General features: G+C 34.3%; 1 protein-coding gene and 1 long non-coding RNA gene across 4 annotated transcripts in view; one reads left to right on the forward strand and one right to left on the reverse strand.

Annotated features, from left to right (window-relative positions):
* LOC139361015 (uncharacterized) overlaps positions 1 to 8,448 on the forward strand; it is a 28,983-nt gene extending 20,535 nt beyond the window's left edge. Inside the window, exon 3 of the long non-coding RNA XR_011618594.1 lies at positions 8,312 to 8,448. This is a non-coding gene — a long non-coding RNA (uncharacterized lncRNA). The remainder of the gene's footprint in view (positions 1 to 8,311) is intronic.
* The window catches only part of LOC105485513 (cell adhesion molecule 2), a 1,093,059-nt gene that overhangs the window by 588,371 nt on the left and 485,572 nt on the right, over positions 1 to 19,116 (reverse strand). The window lies entirely within an intron of this gene.

The following is a 19,116-nucleotide window of genomic DNA, read 5'->3' on the forward strand; positions in this document are numbered from 1 at the left end:
CAATTATATGGAGCAGTTAACATAGCTTGGTATATCATAGGCACTGAAAGTGGCTTAGTTTCCATTTATCACACCCCTTAAATAGAATTTCTTCTGATGCCGGTACACTAAATGGGAGTTTCCCCAACAAATAGTTATATTTTCATACTTCGTGAGTATTATATCTATTGTAAAGGTACCTATTGTATTGTACCCTCCTACTCAGGAGGCTGAGGCAGGAGGATTGCAGGAGCTGGACACCAGCTTGAGCAACATAGGATCCCATCTCTAAAACATAAAAATAAATAATAAAAATTTAGCCAGGCATGGTGTTGCATGCCTGTAGTTCCAGCTACTCAGGAGGCTGAGGCTGGAGGATCCCTTGAGCCCAGAAGGTTGCGGTTGCAGTTAGTTATCATAGCAACGAGCTCAGCCTGGGTTGTAGAGAGAGACCCTGTCTCAAGACAATAAACTAAACTAAACTAAACTAAACTAAAAACTTCATAACTTACAGAAGTCGTCAAAAGAGTGATAAATGTTTAAAACACATGGCATACAGCATGCCACATTGGAAGTGTTTCATAGCTTCAGTAATAATAATATACTATTTCCTATTGCTGATTTCCCTTTAGCAATATCCAAAGCCTCTCTTTATTCTCTCTCCTGACTGCCTACCATGCGGCTTCGCTAGGTCTAAAATTCACCAGATTTCAATGTAATTTCAAGGCATTAAGAAAATGAAAGCATTTCCCTTCAATAAAACATTATAGGACTCATCCCTTATTAAACCTGTTTCTGCAATAATTAAATTCCCTAGGTTGCTTCTTACCTTAGGAAACGGGTAAGTTCCCATTTTTTATTTTATTTTCTGGTCAGTTTTTCCAACCAATTGTGAAAATGAAAGGAAATGTCAAATCTCATTGCCACGTGATCCAACAAAACATCTTTAGCACTGAAAAACATCTTGTTCACTCATTATTACCGTACTCATGTTTTCAGAGGCACTATAGAGACAGATAACTCGAATATTTAAAAACAAAATCATTAATAATGGTTCTTCTTTTTCCGTATCAGGGAAGCAACAAGAGTTTCATGGTGCTTTGCATTTTGTTGTTGCAATTGTCACTTTTGAAATTTTGAGTTTTTCAACATCATTACAAATATTTTGCAGGCCGGTCGCGGTGGCTCACGCCTGTAATCCCAGCACTTTGGGAGGCCGAGACGGGCGGATCACGAGGTCAGGAGATCGAGACCATCCTGGCTAACACGGTGAAACCCCGTCTCTACTAAAAAATACAAAAAACTAGCCGGGCGCGGTGGCGGCGCCTGTAGCCCCAGCTACTCGGGAGGCTGAGGCAGGAGAATGGCCGGAACCCGGGAGGCGGAGCTTGCAGTGAGCAGAGATGGCGCCACTCACTCCAGCCTGGGCGACAGAGTGAGACTCTGTCTCAAAAAAAATAAAAAAATCAATCAATCAATCAATCAATCAATTTTGCATTTATTCAATAGATTTCAAACTAGAGAAATTTAACTGATATTGAACTATGGCATTTGGACTGCTTGTGCTGTGGAAAAGCCTTATCAAAGGCATAAAAATTAGGTAAATAACTGATATATGTAACGTTTAGATGTCCATGAAATGATTCTAAACTAAAAATACTTTGAAGAGCTTTTATTTTAAATTATCATATTATTTTAAAAGACGTTAAAAGCTTATTATAAAACTCATGTTAGGGTTCAGTAAAAATATTTTTTAAAAAACTCTTATTTCAAAGTATATTTTGCTAATAGTGAGTTTCCAACAGTATGTTTTAAATAAATAGATCTTTAAATAGCTCCGAATTTTAGTGTTTTACTGAAAACCTCCACTGGTGTTATTTACATGCCAGTTTATCAGGATACAGTCAGATGGAGTTTCTGCTAAATTATACAGGGGTCAGACTATCTGACTTGTTGGTTGTACATAGACCAGAGTTCTTTCATCATCCCTACAGAAGGTGAGAGGAAAATACAATGCAATATCTAGATTGTGCAAACAAGATCATTAAAAGAACCGTTACAGACACACATACCCCATAGAAAAATGTCAACTTAACTAAATCACTCTATCTCATTCGAATGTTTTGCTGTTAGTGTAACATTTAACACTGTACAGTGCTATCTCGATCCTTCATTTTCTTTTGCTTTGGCTGTCTCTCCTAAAATGTAAGCTGTATGAGAATAGGGAAAATAAAAATAATACATAAGGGAAAAGATGATCTAGTCTACTTTTCCATCATCTATGAAAAGTGCTGTATGTATTCTGAAGTACCTTTTGTAATATTTCTCACTACTTCGTTCTACTTCTAAGAATTTTAACACATATATATATATATTTTCATATTCATCTTCTTAAGTCTCTCTCCTTCTTGGATATGTAAGAATGTTGACAAGCCAAGTGTTGAAGTAAAGAACTATACATAGAAAATTTTCTATAAATAACTAATACGTGTGTGTGTGTGTGTGTGTGTGTTTAAGGAGACCAGTTAACCATTAACAAGCAAACTTTTAAATTTTTTGAGTCATTAAGAGAAAAGAAGCAGATGTTTTTTGACAGTGTGGTATTCTTGCCTCTTGAGGTTTGGGAAACACGTACCTAATGGTCATGGCTTCAGGCAAAAGTCTTAACTAATCAAGTTACTAATCTGCTGCCCAATGTAACATGCTGCAAACCACGTCAGCTGAAAACACAGTGTCCTGAAAGAGCCTTTCTATACGGTCATTTTGAATGCTGCAGTAGAGATGATTATATGTCAGACCATTGTGACTGCCCAGAAAACAGATCTGTGTGTATTTTTAAAATCTTAAGTATTACAAAATTATATTGCAACTCTTCAGGTCTTATTGGTACATTTAAAGATAGAAGGTAGGAAGATACATTAATGACACATAGATAAAACCAGCCTGGTGTATTTTTCAAGGATACAGAGATTAAAAATAGATTCTGCTCCTTCTGTGGATCTAAAGTATTTTGCAAGCATGCATTACAAATAATAGTCTACTCTTTGTTTTGCAACTAGTTCTTAAAAATGAAGGGATAGTCTTTTAACAGGTTGAGTGATTTGCAGAATTTGCTCTTCTCTGCTATCTTTGTAGTGAATGGGCAGATCGTTGACCTTGGACTGCAATAGGTAATGTGCACAGGACAGGAAAAAACTCATAAAAGATTGAATTAGAAACAAAATAGAGGCTGAATGTATTCATCTTCCCTCTGCAATTGGATATTTCTACATTCTTCTTTGCCACTCTGCTACATTTATTTCTAAAGAATATCATTTTTAAAATGGAGAAATATTTTCTTCAATATGTGTATTGTTTAAAAAGACATGGGGTGCTAAAATCCAACATTTAGAGTTTAATACAGGGAAAGTGTTTATATGCAACTGTATCGCTAGAAGACAGGTTCAACTTGTGCTACCTGTCTCTTCCCCAATTTATAAAGATGTATGAAGAAGCTCTCTTTTTATAACAGTTATCGAAACTTTGTATGTCAAAATATCTATACAACTTTGCCCAATAGATGCAATTTATTTTTCAGTTTGTCAGGTCTCTTGAGGCAAATCACTTTTTGGTAAAAACAGACATCTCAATAGATGGGTGAATCATTTGAAGTAGTGTTTAATTAGATCGAAACATAGACAACCTGCAGACAATTTTTCTTCAATGATTCATTAGTTTGTCTTATTTAGATGATAGGCAGGAATTCCATTTTCTGCTATTTTTTCTTTGTTTTTAAGTACTTGTGTGCAATTAATATGAGACATTTCAATCTGAATATTTTGAGCATTTCTAGATCGGCAAAATAATAAAGTATATCAATTGATTTTAATTAAGGTAATGAAATGATAATAATTCATTTAGAAACATAAACGTCTAGGAACAGTGCCGGATCTTAAATTTTCCTTCATAAACGTAGATTTCCATTCATCTTAGAAATTAAATTTTGTTTTTGCTCTCTGAGCATTTTAAATTCCTGGATAAATATAATGTATTGTTTCAAAATATTTATAAACAATTTGGTGAGACTGTATTTATAGATTAGTCTTTAAATTAATCAATATCAGATGCCTTGTTATATAAGATTAATGATAGTTTAATAGAAACTTATTTTAGACACATAAGTAATGACTACATTATAAGAATGTCCTAAGTCAAATAAATGGGTCATCAAAAATGTAAAGAGAATATGAAAAAAAATGAGTGTTTCCAAATTTATTCCCATAAATGACAAATAAATAAATTATATTCCCACAATGATCATTTTCATTCAACATTTTTGTAGGAATGAATTATTGTTGGGCACACAGTTTAGCCAACATCTTATCCTTATTGGGAAAGTCACAGAGCTGGATTGGACAGATTGGAGGCCAGGCCCACACTGGCCAGATGCACACACCTGTATCTTCCTACCACAATTAGATTGAGGCAAGCCTCAGCTGGAAAGGTCAGAGTACCTCAATTATCTAATTTGTATGAATTTTACACTCACGATTCCAACATTAAAGTCATGTAAAAATAACCTGAACATTTGTCTAATCTGTATATTGCCACGAAACACCAGAAATCAGACTCCACGGGAGAAAAAAACGGTCCTATGCATTTAACCACCACCTCCCTGGTCTGCTTTGTTATGCTTTCCAAGAAAACTTATTTTCTTAATCTCAGGGTAGATCTGAGAGTTTCATGGCTGTGCCAGTGGTGTGTTACTGTGATTTCACTCAGCGCGACGTCTATAAAATCTTTCCTTGAGATTCGAGGATGCTGAGTCTGTGGTTTATGGGGATTAGCAACACAAGGAGCACCTTTGTTGGCCAGGAAGGAGGTGACCATTTACGGCCATGGCACATAGAAGCTCAGTCATTTTACAATGATAATAATATATAACACAAATTAAATCCTTAAAATTCGTCAGCACCATGTTAAGTGTTTACACAGACCCAGTCATTCAGTTTGCATAACAGCCCTCTAAGTGTATACCACACACACACACACACACACACTCTCACACACTCAAGATTTTAAATATTATTCTGGCTCTAGATAATTAACGATATAAATCATGTTTCAAACATGTAATTTGAGGTAAATAACTGAAATATTCTTAGGAGTGTTTTAATCACTCATTTAGGTGATGATATGCTTAATTGTATGTGTCAACTTGGCTGCACCATGGGCCCCAGTTATTTGGTCTCATATTATTCTGGATGTTTCTGTGGAGGTGTTTTATGGATGAAATTAACATTTCAATAGGTAGACTTGAAGGAAAGCAGATTACCTTCCATAATGGTATGACGTGGGTCGGCCTCATAGAGTCAGGTGGTCTCAACAGAACAAAGAATTAAGACAAAGACTGGCCTCCTGTCAGTAAGAAGGACTTCTGCCAACAGACTCTCTTCAGACTCCAACTTCAATACTTCCCTAGGTCTCTAGCGTACTCTGCAGAGTTTACCTTTTCCAACCATCCTCAATACCGTGAACCAGTCAATCCCTCAAAATAAATCCCTCACTACACACACACAAACACAACATAAACACACACAAGACACACACACATACACACACATCCTGTTGGTTCTGCTTTTCTGGAGATCCCTAACTAATACAAATATTGAGGATATAATTGTAATAATTTTTAGTATTATATGTTATCATTTAAGAAGTTTTTCATTACTTGCATGAGTAAAACTTCACTTAATCTTTGCAACAATATTTAGGGAATGCAAGAAAGAGAATATATTTAATCATATTTTATAAACAAGGAAACTGTAGCTAAGAAAGGATACATAAAATACCTGCATTCACAAGTTAACAAGAGGTATTGCTGGATTTGAGTTTAGGTTTTGTGACTACAGATATGTGCAGTATATTTTCAATATATGAACCTACAATAGTAACACAATTATTTGCATAAGATGAAATATTCTTTTGAATATGAAAATCAGTATAAATTATAACACAAAAGTGCTTCACTACCTTCCTTTCACAGGTTAAATAATGCAGTTGCTGTTATTTGTTAGCCAGGCTCAAGACTTTTTCTAGTTCTTCCAACATTTGAGGATTCAGGAGTGAAGATAGGGTAAACCTGATGACCTCAATGTCATTTGTCTGAATATGTTTCCTTGATGTTGAACATGGAGGAATTTCCAAAGCAAAGCGCTTCCAGAAACATCTCTTTGTAACGCTTTTTTAACTGTGATTTCCTAATCACTATGCAGACGATTTCACTGCCTAATTAAAGGACTGGTGCAGTGATGAAGATAAAGAATACAGAGCAGGGCCGCAAGCTAATCTACAAGCGAAACACAGGAGCTACTTGTCAAGAGTAAGGGCATATTTTATCGACAGCTGTGTCCAATAAGAATGAGTTATGCAGTAAATATTTAATATTAATGTATTTCTGCTATGATTGTTACCTCCTTCCTTATCTCTCACTGTGCTCAGTAAAATAATTCATAGTTATTCATTTCAATAAATTCCATTTTAAATGGCAGAATTTTGGAAGAATAATATTCATTTTCAATGTGAAGTAACACATTGTAGTAACTGGCAATTTAAATTCAACGAAATAAATGTGTAGGTAATGAATTTAACTGTTCTGTTTATTGGTTACATTCTGTTTTGCATGTAAGAACTATATATCATATTCATTACATATATATGATAGAGAAAATTGACATAATTGTTATAATTGTGTAAGAAACTGATGGCTCAACATGCAAATGGAAATTTAGCAGTAGTTTACAAAGGGACTAACACATATTGTGATATTAATAGAACAGAAGGCTACATTTTAAAGCCAGTTACTCTATCACTCCTAGATCAGTAACATTGTCAATTACTAATTTTCCATCTATTAGAGAGAGAGAGAGAAAGAGAGAGAGAGAGAAAGAATGAGTGACAATAATAGGCTCTACCATGTGTAGTTTTAGTGAGTAGAAATAAGATGTATGCAGAACCAATGGAGCATACTAGGCTTTCAAGTAATGCTGTTCATCTCTCCCGTTATGGATAACATGATACCAGCTCCAAATTACCCAAGCCAAAGGAGAATAACAGTTATCATTTTAAACATATTGCTGAAATTTATCGTCCAAATTTTCACACTTAGATTTATAATTTCAACAAAAACATGCTGTATTTCTAGTATTACCCAAAATGTCATAATAAATAATGTATGAGAACACAGGTACAAATGTATATATCTTCATCTATATCTACATATAAACTTATCTTTCTATCTATATGTCCCTCTGTGTGTGTGTGTGTATGAATAACATAATTTATACTTTTCCCTCAAAGAAAGTAAATTTTTTTTAATTTGGCAAAAATTAAAAATAAAATATTTTAACATTCAACTAAATGACCTAGATCAACAAATAATTGAAAAATATAAAGTACGTTAATGATATTAAGTAAAAGAAGAATTTTTGAGAAGTAGCAGAAGGCTGTGGTGTACAAATGTATTATTAAAAATAAATTATTCCATTAAAATATGTCCCCAGAAGAAATAAGAGAAAAGTCGGGAATACTTTAGATAGACTTCAAGCTTCTTTCATCAAGTTCTATTTCAAGATTCTCTTTACTAAACTTTTACTACACTTACTAAGAGTCTTACTACACTTACATAGAGACTGAACACATTTAATTTGAATTTGGCCTTCCTTAGATCCCTAAACTAGGGATAATGTATAAAGAATAGAATGGCCTTGTTTTATTAGGATTGAGAGCTACTTGTAGGCACAAATTTACGTTAATCTTTAAAATATAGATATTACTATAATTTTAACAAAAATATCGAATTTTGTATTTTTCCACTGTCAGTTATATTTTGTCTCCGTAAGCTGTATAAACAAACTTACATGTACCCCGGAACTTAAAGTATAATAAAATAAAATAAAATAAAAACGCTAAAAATATAACCAGGAAAAACAAACACGGGTAGATTTTTTTCTTAAATTAACTATGGAAATTTTTTCAAGTTTCTTTGTTAACCGGAAGATGAAAAGTCGTAGGAAAATCTAACTTTAAAAAACTCCAGCACCCTGATGATTCGAGCAGTGTGATACCTCACGTTCTGCCGTTTATTTTGGGTCTTTGGCACAGATTGCTTATGGTCCCCCTACAGTTGGTTTCCTCTGTCTTTTCACTAATATAATTGTAACAAGGCAGATGGTTGTCAGCTTCCCTTGAAGTTGGTTGTTATTAAGTTTGTGTTGATAGAATTGAGCAGAAGTGAAGGACATCACTTCTAGTCTGGGTGGGGCTTAACATTTTCGTCTTGTTTTCTTCCAAGCTCTTTTCTACTTCCTGGAAGCTGGAACAATGGATGAACCAAATCTGAACCCAGTGGAGAAGGCGGCAATATCCTGGAATATGGCAGAGGGACAAGACAGATGAAACCTGGACCCTGAGTGATGATGTGCAACCGAGCCACCCCTACATCTTGGAGTGCTCACTTTTAGGCTATTTTAAGACAGACATAGAAATCCAAGGGCTTTAAAATAGTATATTTTGAAATGTCCTTGTTACGGCAGCTTTAGTTTGTTTCCTGCGTGGTACAGGCATCCATAGAATATCACGGTGAGTGAAAATACCATGAGTAAAACGATAAATCTGCAACACACAGCTGTGCAATTCTCCTGTGTTTTCAAGTTATTTTAAATATATCACAAAATAAAATATATTGTTTCCAGTCAATTTGTTATGCCAATATTTTAAACATTAAACTTTTTCTAAGGGTGGAACATATGCAGTTTAATTTTGAGAGATAAATGAGAAAGCTAGAAATGAAGCAACTTTCCTTTAAGTTATGCCCTTTATGTCCAACTTTCTTGGTTTTTAACACCAAATAGTTTCCCTGTTTGTGCCACTCCAGCTGTCTCTCAATGTAAAATCTAGCAACACATTCCTTAAATAGTTGAATGATAAATTTTAAGGTTATAAATAACCTTGGAGAATATTTTTGTTGTATATAATTAATTGCTAAAATTTTCTTTTATCTCTCTAAAAAAAAAATCATGTAGTCACTCTGATCATTTCCAGAATTGGGAGGATTGCCCATTCATATAGTTTTTCATTTTACACTATTGAACTCTCACAAAGTCTTCCCTAAATTGGACTCTAATAAAACCCCACGTAATTCCTTTCTGCATTATTTTCTTGTTTTCCTTTTCTACTAAATCACAAAGATCTACTATATTTCAGCACAGAGACTTAAGTGTCTCTAAGTTTTTGAAAGTTATCCCAACATCCTGCCTTTTTACCTTTATTCTCAGGACACATATTTCAGACCACATGGCCCTTGCTTGCTAACTCCTTATATGAATTTTCATCACCACCTTATGATGCATATACTCTTTGCATCGTTATTTGATTATAAGAATATAAACACTATTTGTGTCCATAACAAGTTTTGTGAGTTCTTCAAAAGCACTGTTAGATAATAATATGCATCATTCTTCTGAGATTCTGCAATCCAAACTATTGAGTCTGTTTATTGGATGCCTGAAGGTAAATCAAATATAAATAGACATTATTAAATCCAAGAGAAATTTGAATTAAACCATTGTCCAGTATTAAGGATTGAGCATCTCGTCTGAATTCCTACCCCGCTTCCCTCCAACATCATCTCCCCTTCCAAAAATGCTATTTTCCTGGATTATCATGCTCCATCACTCCCAGGACCCAACACATCAGGAAACAAATTAGAGTATCTATATTTGTCCTTCCTAATAAGACTCCATGGGCACCTTCCATGTGCCAGATAGTTGTAGGCACCTGCAATACTTTTGTGAATAAACTGACCATGTTAACACTTGGAGTTAACATATTAGAGTGAATTTTAGCCTATTTGGAAGGACAGGTCAATATGATGATAACGCATAATACCCCACAACTTCTCTCTCATCAAGCCGTTCAGCTCTGCCCTGATCACATCCCATCTGATAGGTTTTAACTGTTAACTAAAATTGTATTTCTCCCCCTTTCTCTTGCTTACAAAGTTCCTAGAGGATTGCTAATTTCTGACTGATCCCCCAAATAGATCATATTTGGTGCTCTGTGAATAAACTCAGCTCTAGTCACTTCTATCATTTGAATTAAACTATGGGGTCAATTTGGAGGCCATTCTTGCATGGCATGCCTGTCCACATAGGGCCTGTCATTTCTGTTGTGTCCCCACCCTTGTCTACATTGATGAGTGGCTTCCTGTTTGGCTCCAGCTTCCTTGCATTATTAATACATTCCTGTCTCCCAGGTGCCATCATGTGTGACATTTGCTTTTAAATTACTGCACCACTTTAGCCCATTTCCACAGATCATTTTATCATATTGTTTTACGGAGTAGTCGCTACATAAATACCTATAAAATAAATTGACTCCACCCACTGCCATTTCAAAAACTCTCATATTCCATGTTTAGCAGAGACTGTGGTGTGTACCCTTGCTGCTAAGCCCAGGATCTGACACTTTGCAGTTGCACTGCAAACTCTTTGAATTTTAAGCCTAAAAAGCTTTCTCTGACTTGTGGTGGCCTGCAGTATGCTGTAAGGTAGGCTAGAATAGCAGGTAATTTTCCCTCCCCATGAAGAGTCTTCAACCAATGACAAATTGGGAAGTAAATTCATATCCCCCAACATCAAACATTCTTGTCCTTGGATAGGACAACTCTGAGCTGGGTTCTCTACTTTCTCCCAGGGACTGCCAATAAGCCTGAGCTCCATTTGCCCACAGTGGTGACCTGCTCATTAGCACATGTCACTTTAACTTTTATCCCTTACCAGAATTACTTCCTTACTCTATGACTAGTGTATTCTGGTATCACCACCCAAATAAGTTACAGTAAGTCCCCACTAAAGGTATCTCATGGGGTCTTGGAAACTGACTTTAAGTGAAATTATGTATAATGAAACCAAATTTACAACATAGGCTAATTGATATAAACAAGAGTTAAGTTCCTATGGCATATTTCTGGTCATAAAAAGATCAATAACTTCTTTAAACAGTCCCCACATACTTTTAACATTAAACATTGAAATAAATGTGAACTATATACACATTTAAGAATGATTAATAACAAGTAAGATGATTGTTTGACGGGTTGTTCCATTTCAGGATCACAAATGGCAAGAGCCTCTCCTAGGAGCTCAGAGTGCAAGGTGGAAGACAGCTCTGGACAGGACACCATCCCATCACAGGGCACACTCTACACACCCACACTCAGTCACACTGGGGGTTTAGACACAACAGTTCTCCTAATGTGAGCATCTTCACTATGGGGGAGGGAACGAGAGTACCTGGAGAAAACCCATGCAGACACAGGGAGAACATGCAGACTCAACACAGACAGTGGTCTCAGCCAGGAATCCATCATATTTTTCCTGCCTCAATGTTAGAACAGAAACAGTGTCGAATTAAACTATCTTATTTGAGGACCTGCTATGCTTTCACACATATCTCTATATCAGGGTTGGCCTTTGAGGCGTACAAACAAGATAATAATTAAGATAAAATGATGTATGTGTGAATGTATTTGACCTGTCCCGTTATGTCTTTTGACATATTTCCAATATGGGAGAAAACACTATTTTAGCTCATAATTAGTAATTTCTTCAGAATACCAAATGAATCTTTCAAAAGTTAACAGAGTGGTCTTTTATTTTTTTTTAATAGCCTTTTAATTTTTATGTTCTGTAGTGTTAGTATTTGCTTGACTTTCCTGATGTCTCTATCATTTCTCAAGGATATGGAATACATTTTCTGGTCATTGTAAATTTGATATAAACATCCAATTTACAGAGTAGCTTTGAGAGAAGTTATCAGCAAGAGCTATCATCCTTAAACTTCCAATATTTGAGGTGTTCCATATTATAATATGCAATGCATTTCTTAGAATCAATTTAACAAGCATTTTTGATCTATTTCCTAGTATTTTACTAGGCAATAATTGATACAAAAAGAAGTTTAATAAATACAACATACCAAAACTTTAAATTTTAGATATAAGTATTTTACAGCAATGACAATGACATATTAAATGACAAATTACATCACTTAAGGAGTAGTTTACAAATATCTACGTTCTTCATCATTTGTTGCTCAAGTTCAGTTTGTTTTTAACCAGCTAATTCTAGTTTCCCATGCTTTTTCATAATAATAAGACTCTATCTCTTGTAGTCAACATAGGGTAGTTGCTGTAAGAATTGAGATGGTGCATCTATCTAGGAGGAATTTTAACCCCAATATGTGTACTGTGACATTGTTTTCCACGTGACATTTAGAGAATTCTAGAAAAGTATTGAAGCTGGTAGTTATTCACAGTCTTGGCTACAGGAGGCCAATTCTCTGCTGGATCGAAATGTTAAGTTAGTTCCAAGAAAGAATGTGAGAGGAAAGTAAAAGCAATTTCTCTTTCTTCTTAGCTCAAGGAATTCACATTTTCCAAGACTGGCTGAAAATATTTTCTATCAGCTGATACTATCCAATGGGGGAAAAATGTTGGGAGGAAAAAAAACTACAGGAAGGTAATAATTTTTTTGTTAAAATGTTTAAAACAGAATTGAATTAAATTTTATTTTTATTGGCAAACTGTTTATCTCCTAAACATATCTTTGCCTAAATATGTCTTCTTATCTATGCAATTAATCTGATATGATATCATATAGCATTAAAATCGAATGTTTTATATTGAAATTGAAACTATATGAATTGTGGTGACTGGCACGGGCATATAGCAGCCAAGCTAGAGTTGTGACTACCAGATGTGGACAAAAATGGCAACTACCTTATTCTTCCACTACAAAAAAGGCAAAGCATTTTTAAAGTGTGTCTTATCGTTTCAGTTCTGCTAAAAATAGTTTCACATGGATAGATTTCCCAAAAATTCATGCTCTACTTATTTAATATTGAAATAATTTGGAAAAACTCCTCCTGAAATTAACCTTTGATCAAATTATAACCCTCAAATGACAAAAACGTATAAAATTGGGGAAGATAAATTTAGTCTGAAATTACTGAAAGTGTTCATTAAGCCTTAATATATGCTGTCAGCTTTAAACTAAATAATAGATGAGATTTTAACATAATCAGAAGAAAACTGCTGCTACCTGCTTCTGCTACTGTCACAATGAAATTGACAAGATAATTTTGAAAATAAGACCTTCTCCAAGTCACTTCATGGATCTGACAAGCACATGGTATTTAAAATTATATCTAGTCATACAGAAAATGATTTATTCACAAGGATATAAGATAGTTGAGTGGAAGATCAAATATATTCTCCTCTAGAGAATGTAGAGTTACTTGCTTTAACAAATAAACGGAAACACTTCATCTGATAGCAATTCTTTGCTTCCAGAAAAGATCCTATTTTCCATACTTTGTGTAATGGTCTTCAGATAATCTTTCTGCACTTAGATAAACATCAACTAGTCAATAAAGATACAGCCTATATATGTTACGTTAAGTTACACTGTTCATTTAATTCTGTAACCTTTTCCTTCTATTATTAATATGTGTAGTTCTCATGACTAGCAATAAGAAGCATTTGACTAGGTCACTCACTGTAGGGAGAGTATAAAACAACAAAGATAAATGTAACATGCCTATAACCTTCATGCATATCTTTTTGGATAAAGATACAATTTAAGCACAAAAACATTCTTAATTTCCAAATTGGTAAAATATAAATTATCTAATAATTCATATTTTTCCAGGTGAATATAACTCATAAAAATAGTGACATGATGGTACTTAATATATATAAATTTGGAGTTGATGAAGAGGTCTTATGAACAAAATGTTGCATGCTTATACATAATATGTGTTAGTTGACTTTTTAAATTGCTCATTAGTTATTATTCTGTTCATCAAAATGTATTTCTTAATTTTACTGCATGCCCAGATGGTCGATGGTAGTGGCAAATACTAAAGATGATTATATCTCAAACCAGTATCTCTAGTTTTTCAAATAGTACTTAAGCAAAAGTGTGTTCCACATCTTATGTGACAAGATTTGATTTACTTGTTAATATTGCCTTATACAGACACAAAAGTATGCTGTTTGTTTGTTGCTGTTTTGTTTTGTTTTGTTTTGAGACAGAGTCTCGCTCTGTGGCCCAGCCTGGAGTGAGTGGCGCGATCTCGGCTCACTGCAAGCTCCGCCTCCCGGGTTCCCGCCATTCTCCTGCCTCAGCCTCCCGAGTAGCTGGGACTACAGGCGTGTGCCACCATGCCCGGTTAGTTTTTAGTATTTTTAGTGGAGACAGGGTTTCACCGTGTTAACCAGGATGGTCTCGATTTGCTGATCTTGTGATCCACCCACCTCGTCCTCCCAAAGTGCTGAGATTACGGCCTGAGCCACTGTGCTTGGCCAAAAGTATGTCTTAAAGCCAATTGACTATATATTGATATCAGAGTACAGAGAATATTACTGTAAGACATCTAATCAACCAAACTAAATTTATCTATTTTAGGATTAAAAAGTATTTTCTACATGAAAACACTGAATATATTGTATATTTCCTTTAACTACAGAGCTTTAAAATGATATGTGATGTAATATATGATGAAACTAATTGTATCTGCATATAAACTCTGCATTTAAACAGAGAGAAAAATCACTTTTATTATTCTTTCATCTGCCTAAAATGGGGCAAGAAATAGACACAGCAGGGAGAGACTCATGGATTCACCTTAAAGTTAAGTACAATAGACAGGTCACATTTTTGAAATGTCAACTTTGATGTGCCTTTACTTCTATGTTACAAATCATGTCATATTCAGGAAGTTTAAACGTTGAAGGATCTATTGAGTCCTGTCCCTGATCTTCAAGAAACCTGAATTTCCAAAGAGACTGATGGAATTTCTTTTCTTTTCGTACTTTTCATTAAATGTCTCTAAGTAAAGAGTTAAAGATGGTGGCAGGGAAAAGAAAGTTTTAGATTGATCTGAAGTGATCACATTTGGATCACAAGAGAAGAGGAAATATCAGTTTTAAAGATAAATATATAATCATATTACAAGCCCATCTATATTTTATACACATGTGGAAAGAAAAAAATTTTGCACGTCATAGTCATTTATAAATATCTAAAAAGCTTAAGTAACTAGGTCTTATTATTCACCAAAATTATTTTCAGAGCTTCAAATCTAAAATATGTTCACCATTAGGAGAAAGTGAACTCTTATGCTTCATTGCTCATACTGCATCAGGGAGAGAATTACATATTGATCACTAAAAAAAACAGAAAAGCAATATATGATCTTTCGAAGTTAAGAGTAAGATTTAAATTTGTATCCGATATCATACCCCAATAACCTTGCATCTATTATAGTTAAAATTTCAAGCGAACAGTAGGCATAAAATGTATTGCAATTGTGAAACTTGCTATGTCTTTTGTCAGAATTGTAAATACACGACCTCTAGTAGCCTAGAGGTTTTAGAGAAAAACAGAAAATGAGTGAAACAATATTGAACTTTTGCTTTTTAAAACCTACTAATGAGATAACCAGTAAAATTATTTTCCACATCATTTTTAAAGCAAATTTTTTTACATATCTCAGTCAAAGAACATATCTATGCATTCAGTCATCAGGGTTGAAGATTGAAATGTAAAGATATTTTTTCACTCATACATACACATTTATTAATATACATATTGAATATATATAAATAGTTATAATCCCTTTTATTTAAAAATATAGGATGCTAAGATAATATGAACTTGCTGAGGCTGAAAGCAATGAAACTCTGAGTTTATTCTCAACAGACTCTGAGTAAGTAGGCAATTCTTGATCAAGAATCACCAAAATACTTAAATGCATTCCTTGAAAGGCACAGATTTTTCCAAAACAATCAAACCTGCTCAAGCCCTATAAAGTTACAATTCCTCTCGGTTTGCAATGAGAACATATGAGAAGAGCCACTTAGAGAGAATGTGTCATTCAAAATCAGTTAGAACAATGGGGAAATGTTTTAGCATTTCACAACCACTAGAACTTTCTTTACATTCACAAGGCCTATAAAATGAGGGTAACTCTGGAGACCTCAGCAAAGTCAAAAAGTAGTGGAACAAAAAGTCTCTCACATCCAGTTCTGCTGCAAATAAATCAGCATTTGAAAATATAAAATCATAAGAGTTAAACTTGCTATGTATAAGAATCTAAGCAGTGTGTATGAGTTAAATAATTTAATGTTCCAAACAGCCCTACGATGGGGGTACTATAGTGTATTACAGTTTCCTTTCACAGATGAGGAAACTAAGGCATGAAAAGTGGTTTTCCAGGTCACAGGAGAGAATCCAAACAATGCCTCCAAACAGAAATATCTGTTGAACTACATCTACTAGGTTAACACTGAGACATTTTTTCAGTAATGTAGTCTATTACTTTCAAAATACAAAGTAGTTATGCAATATGATGTTAATTAATGGGAGTGTGCAATATGTACCAAAGACAGTAAAGCTCAGTGTTAATGCTTTTTGAATCCTTTATTTTTCTATAATTGTAAATAGTATTTTAGGCTAGGGCTAACTGGGAATTTTTAAATATAAAAGTTCACTAATGGAATCTTTTTGATATAGTATTATTTGAAGGCACTGAGATATAATGCTAGTGTTTTTGTATCTTTGGAGTCCAAGTGTTGGAATGATTTAGATTAATGCTAACCCAGATTAATGTTTGGAGAGTGATGAGTTACTCTGTTGAAGTCAGCATGCAATAATGGCTAACACAAATTACCAATAAAGGCCACCATGGAATGAGTCAAGCTTCATAGATGGTGTCCAACCAACTAAACTTTCAATAACATTTGTAGGTGACTTTGGCTACTTTTTCATCATGTGCCTCAAGAAATACTGCTTAATGGAATTGTCATAGTCTTGGTGTGGAGTTAGAAATGTGGTTTTGTTAGATCACTACAGTTGTTCTATTCCTGGGGGATAAAGTCATTAGAGCTAAATTCACATGAGGCTAATTCATAGGCTGAAGTAACAATGTTTCAAATTATATTGGCGGGGGGATATTCTGGGGCTTGACAACTGGAGCAAGTCATTGGCAAGGGCATACCCTCCTGGGTAGGTAGGTTCTCGGAGGAGACAAAATCATAGATTAGATGTTTCTCTTGAGAGAACAGAATTAGAACAAAGGGAGTTAAATGGTCTTAAGGGATCACTTTGTCAGACAGTGGTAACCTGATTAATTGCCCTCCTCTCCTGTTAAGGTTTCTATCTAATAATTGGGCCAAAGTACTGTGGAATCAGAGCACTTTTCTATAGCTCAGTTCTACAGAAACAGCGGAAAGTCTGGACCCCTGATAGCCATTACCCTTTTATTAGAAACCATAATGTTCAACTTTGCTATATATTTATTATATTTATCTGAGTCTAAGTTTTCAGGACATAGATGTTGGCATTAATTAGATAGCAATAGATGACAGGACAACAGACATTTAATAGTTTTTCTTTCTTTCTTTCAAAGGAGAGAATTGGCTGTGCAAAATTTGTGATCTGGCAAGATTCTTTTCTGGTATCAAATAGAATGGATTAGAATAGGTTAGGAGTTAAAAATGAAATGTTATCATAAAGCCCAGCTGAAAGGCAGTAAGAACTTGAATTTGGGTTGCTGTGACAATTACAGATGAAAATAAAGGGAGAGCTGCAAGAAATATTATCAAACCAGAAAGTTGAAACCTTTTCCTCCCGAGTTATAACCTGCATATTCAGAAACATGATATATATGATTTCTAGCTTACAATTTTTCCTAAATAAACTAAAATATCCATAATGATTTTACTAAAAAATATCAATAAAAGCATATAATAAATTGTAGGAAAGAAACTAACACTGTAACAAAAAAATTTCAAATTATTTCAAATATATTCAAAGTAGTCCTCAGTACCTCTTCCCCTAATATGATATCTGCTTGTCTTTAGCTAAACTTGCTGACTTGTGTCTGAAATCTCATAGAGATTATCCAGCAGAGTATAATATTACACATTGTTGAGATGGCTGGGGGAGGCAGCAAGCCTTTTTATGTGTTAAATTTCTGTGCTTAAAATCTTCTTCAAAGTGTGTACATCTCATGCCAAAACATGAGTGAATGCTGCTTTGATTAAAGTAAAAAATGAATGGAGGCAGAACGTATATAGTAAATCTCTGTACCTTCCACTGAATTTTGCTGTGAATCAAAAACTTCTCTGAAATATGAAGTTTGATAATTAAAATAATAGAATAAAAACTGAAAATGAACTCACAGGAAAAAAGAATAGAATATTTTTCCCTCTTCGTTCTTTCCCAGACTTTACTTTTTCCCAATTAGCAAGGACAGAGCTAATATTCATTGCAACGAGGAACAATTTCATCTCTTCTGCTTTAGTACTTTTCTCTAGAGAAGAGCTTCCATGGGGCAAATACCTTAAAAGCAATTGTCCGCTATACACTTTCCTCACCTACCCTTCAAGGGAATGGGAATGGTGGTGGGCTGGTGAATACAGACATACACACACATATACATACACACACACACATCTCCCACCCACCCACACACGAAAATAATTCCAAACATAGCAGTTAATATTTATACTAAATTTACCCAATTTCCTATGTACTATGAACAAGATACTATTTGCCTTGAAACAATCGCAATGGTAAAACAAAACATAAAATATCACAATGGAAATTTAAAGGCATCTCACAAAACCAATAATTAGAGGGTTTGCCTATATCCTTCATACCTCCTTCAAAAACTTAAGGTTTCCCTGCATTCTAAAACTTCAGTTACATTTTGAAATGCAAGGCGGCTTAAAAATAGCTTTTGGAGGTCTTTTAATTATAGATCAATAAGTGTGTCTGAGTACAAAATCAATTATTAATTTATGTAAGCTGAAAATTGGTATTTTTCATAAAGTTGGATTCTGTCTCTGTCTTCAGAGTGGTTCATGCTTCTAGGTAACGAATTAAATAGATAACACAATTTTTTTCTGAACCTCCCATGTTTCATCATATTCAGAAATAGTCCCTACTTAGAAAGAACCTGAGTTAGTTGAAAAATTCTGAACTGATTAACATAAAGTTCAGTATGAACATTAAATTAAAAACATAC

This window comes from Macaca nemestrina, chromosome 2, assembly GCF_043159975.1.
Source record: "Macaca nemestrina isolate mMacNem1 chromosome 2, mMacNem.hap1, whole genome shotgun sequence".
NCBI lineage: Eukaryota > Metazoa > Chordata > Mammalia > Primates > Cercopithecidae > Macaca > Macaca nemestrina.